The 4,029-nt window shown below is 36.9% G+C and overlaps 1 pseudogene; it reads right to left on the bottom strand.

Annotated features, from left to right (window-relative positions):
- Positions 1 to 695: 695 nt before the first annotated feature.
- Positions 696 to 3,441, bottom strand: LOC149263213 (putative serine/threonine protein kinase IREH1 pseudogene; annotated as a pseudogene).
- Between the last annotated feature and the right edge of the window lie 588 nt (positions 3,442 to 4,029).

Raw genomic sequence — 4,029 nt, 5'->3', positions numbered from 1 at the left:
ATTGTTTTTTCAGAGATATTATTCAGACATTTTGCAGTCTAGGTTTCAAATTTAAATTCAGATTTGAAAATTTTTAAGGGTTTTGCCGTAAACTTTAAACAGATGTATATAATCTTAATCTGGTAAATTTATCTTCGGTTCTTGGGCTACAATTTCTCTGCTGCCTGGGGTTTCCTGAGCAGAAAATTTCAAATTCGTTTTTACTATCATTTTCTGGAAAATTTCGAAATTATTTTTCTTGTCCGCGTTTGGGTTTTAAATTTCTTTTTAGCTGGAAAATTTATAAGCATTTCTGGCCATCTGTTCGCTGTTTGGAGTTTCTGGGTTTGCTGTAAATTTTTGATTTTTTTTTAGAATACCTCTCTTTTCTTCTCTCTCCAGATCCTCAAACCCTCGCCGACAGCCATATCTGCGTTTCGAAATTTCATCCATCGCTCAGATTCTAGCCTGCACCTGTGCCAGCCCTGTCTGTGACCCTCTCAACTCCTCAACGTTGCTTCCTCATCTCCAAACCCTCGTTTCTGCTATCTCCTTCATTCGCTGCTTAAAACCCTTGCATTGCAGGTCCCTCTTTGCGTGATCCCATCCCTTCCACACATTCCGAGCTCGAAGCCTGCATCTATCTGTGCTGTCCGTCCCTCAACCTGTGAAAAGCCTCATCCATCGAGCTCGCCAAAACCTCCTCCATGCAGTCTCTAAACCAACGTGCTAACCCTCCTTCCTCCCTTGCGTTCTGCCCTTCCATCCTCACAAAAATCTAGCTCTGCTGCCATTGTATTACCTTTCCCTCCAGCTCCATTGCTTCCTCTTGTTCTTTGCATGAGCCCATTGCCTTCGCGCAATCTACCCTCGCTGCCCTCCATCGCTGTTAGCCTTCCGTCGAACCCATCATCTACTACGTGCTTAACCCTCCTCTCGCTGCCATCTCCCTTGCTACGTCTCTTCCCTCCGCCGTCCAGATTTGCACTGCAAAACAATAAAACTCATAAAGCGCTTCGATTTTGTTAGCTCGACTTTTTTTTTTTTTATATTTCATTTGCTTAGGCTTAGTTTTATTTCACCGGATTTTATGTGACCTTTTTTTTGTTTTTTTTTTCTTTATTTGACTTGTATATGTTTGTATATAGTTAGGGTTGGTTTAGATTTAACACATTAGAATTTCTCACCTTTCATTTTTTTATTTATGATTTAAAACTTTTTTTTTTTTTTTGTTTTCATTCATTAAAAATCATAAAAAATTAAAAAAAATCCTAAAAATTTAAAAAAACTAAAGATCTAAAACATTTAAATTCATTAAAAAAACATTTGAAAAATCTAAAATCTTAAAAAATCTAAAAAATCTTAAAAATCTTAAAAAAACATTAAAACATTAAAAAATTTCAAAAAAATCTTAAATTTTTTTGGTGATTTGAGAATTAAAAATGAAATAAATTAAGAGTTTTTGCTTGAACATTAAAATTTTTAATGTGGCCTATGGCCCATTAAAAATTTCATTTTTTTTACCCTTTGATGTGTTCTCCTTATTTTTCACATCAAATTAAGTTCTTAAGGAATAATTAAACCTAAAGTTCCTTAGTGTTATTTGGTCATTAAATGCATTTTTATGATTTTCCTATGGTCAAAGTACGATAAATGTTTGAAGTTATATTAGAAATTTAAAAAAATCTAGATCTTGGTCATTATCGATAATCATTTTAAATCTGGAATCTCTTGCATGATACAGTTTTGGGCGTTTATATTGATTGTCATTATTCGTCACATATTGGAAAATTGTTCTGGATAACTTGTTTTACTTAATCCACGGTTGATTGAATATAAAAGGCATTGGTCTGTAGTCATTTCTATCTTGTGGTCGTGTCTTGGCTACATTAGTGTTTAATCTTTTCATCTAAGTTAATCGAGATTTGTTTACTTTCATTAAGTTGTCCATCATTAAATCTCCTAGAGCTCGTTTTCATAGGCTATCCTCATCCATTTGCCTAAGGACTACCCCCCTTGTCTTGCCTAGGAGAGAGTCTAAACAGAGTGAGTAAGGATCAAGAGTGAAAACCCTTACTCTGAGTGTTGTCGCGGTGCATAGACACTTTGTGCGACAACAAGGGGCAACGGGCCAGGGTATTTTGCGATTCAAACTATCTTCAAATATGGTCTGCGGATGTTTTGCATTTAAAAGTGGAATGTCTGTGAGTAGTTTAAAAAAAATGATGCTAACTGACCACCAACTTGTAGTTTCAACATGCCCAGTTCCCAAGAAGATATTTGGTGCCAAATAATCAAGGGTTCCAACAATCGAACGCTCTTGACGTCTTTCTCTTTGGTCAAAATGCTCAGTGGCACATAATGAATCTTCATCTTCTCCCAAAGGCACTGTACCCCTCACTGTTGGTCCATGCAAGTCATTAATGTTGTTTATAAGACCAACTTTTGAGAGTCCAAAGTCTGTCAGTTTAAGATGGCTGTCTTGGGAAATCAAGAGCTTGTGCACTACATGTAATGAATGCAAGTATTCCAACACAAGAACAACTTTAGCGATACAAACGTGTGCCATGTCTGTGGCCATGTAGCCTAGATCTCTCAACAATGAATTAAGATCGCCTTCATATAAGTACTCTGTTACCAAACACACCACAAAAGGATTGCAAATTGATATTAAAATGTTATGCTCTGCAAAAATATTTCCCATTGCACTCTTGCGAATCAGGTTTTCCTTTCTGAGAACCCTTACAACGAATAAATCCCCTGTAGTTCTTTTCTTTGCTAGAAACACTTGTCCAAAAGCTCCTCGGCCGATGGGTTTCAAAATCTCAAAATCATCCATAGAAGTCCTAGCTTGGGAAGCAGTATGGACAAGAATAACCCGTAGACTTTTAACAACAATGTCTTTTATTGGGCGGCCATCTTCATCCTCAATGTTATTGGACATATTCACAAACATGCAAATACTTCTCCCACAACAATCTCTCTATTCGCCTTCCAAAAGTGTCAGTTGTGAGAGCTGCAACTTCACAGTGCTGGAAGACACATCAAAGATCTTTCAGACATGAAACCAAATATTTCAATTTCTAGTTTGCATTGGTTGCACAACAAGCAATATCTACATGTTCATTTATCTGAGGTAGATCCTCATATTTGCAAAGACTAGTCTTCTATGCTAGCAAAATGTTGATTTGACAGGCCCTTCGGGTAGTGAGTGGAGACCGAGGAATCATGCTACTCGTCAATGATGTTACTACTCCCTATTCAGATTTAGGCCCAAATCGAGTTCTACATGACAGGGTTGACAAACCCCTTGACTCATACCTGCCATCAATTTTTGGAAGGTAATCTAGCACTTCTTCAGAGCCTCAACAAGACCAATCACTGAGCTTGGAAATGTCCTTCAGACTTCTTAGTTACACTCATATTGCATGCTTTTCCAACATCAAGACGTCCTCCTTCCATTGTCTAAGAGCTCTTTGGAGTGTATGACTCTATTATCTTTTCAAGAGTTTTTGCAATCCTTCTCAAGTGTACATCCACATATAAACCATTTAGGTCAAAAATATGCGGGTTCTCTTCTAAGTGAGATTTGAGCCTTTCTTCCTCACATATCCAATAAACAATTGCATAGGTTTTCTTTGAAAGGTTTTGCTGATTACCCCAATATCCCAAGTAGGTTCTACATTGATACACTAAAGATTGACTAGAATTCTCTTTAGGAAAAGGATGTTCCTCTGCTTTGGCATTTGCAATATTTCCAACTGATAATTTTTGTGGTTTAACTTCAAAAGATATTTCTTTTACAACAATGTTCCTCTTCTGGGTTGTATCACCCACAGAGAGAAACTTCTTCCAAGAGGAAAGACAGTCCTAGTTGTAAATGACTCAATGTTTTTTGTAGCACCTATTTCAGTAAGTACATGAGTGATATTCTGCTTAAATTCCTTCCAAGTAGTTGGATTCTTTCCATTTTTATTTGTTGCAGGTTTCTCCACATGTGGTGTAGCTGTACCCTGTAGATGAAATCTCGAAATGTTCCCATTTTCATCT

Source organism: Pinus tabuliformis, chromosome 6 (genome assembly GCF_031772625.1).
Source record: "Pinus tabuliformis cultivar Carrire ecotype Pingquan chromosome 6, CPIR1, whole genome shotgun sequence".
In the NCBI taxonomy this organism is placed as follows: Eukaryota; Viridiplantae; Streptophyta; class Pinopsida; order Pinales; family Pinaceae; genus Pinus; species Pinus tabuliformis.
This window is presented reverse-complemented; position numbering and strand designations above follow the sequence as displayed.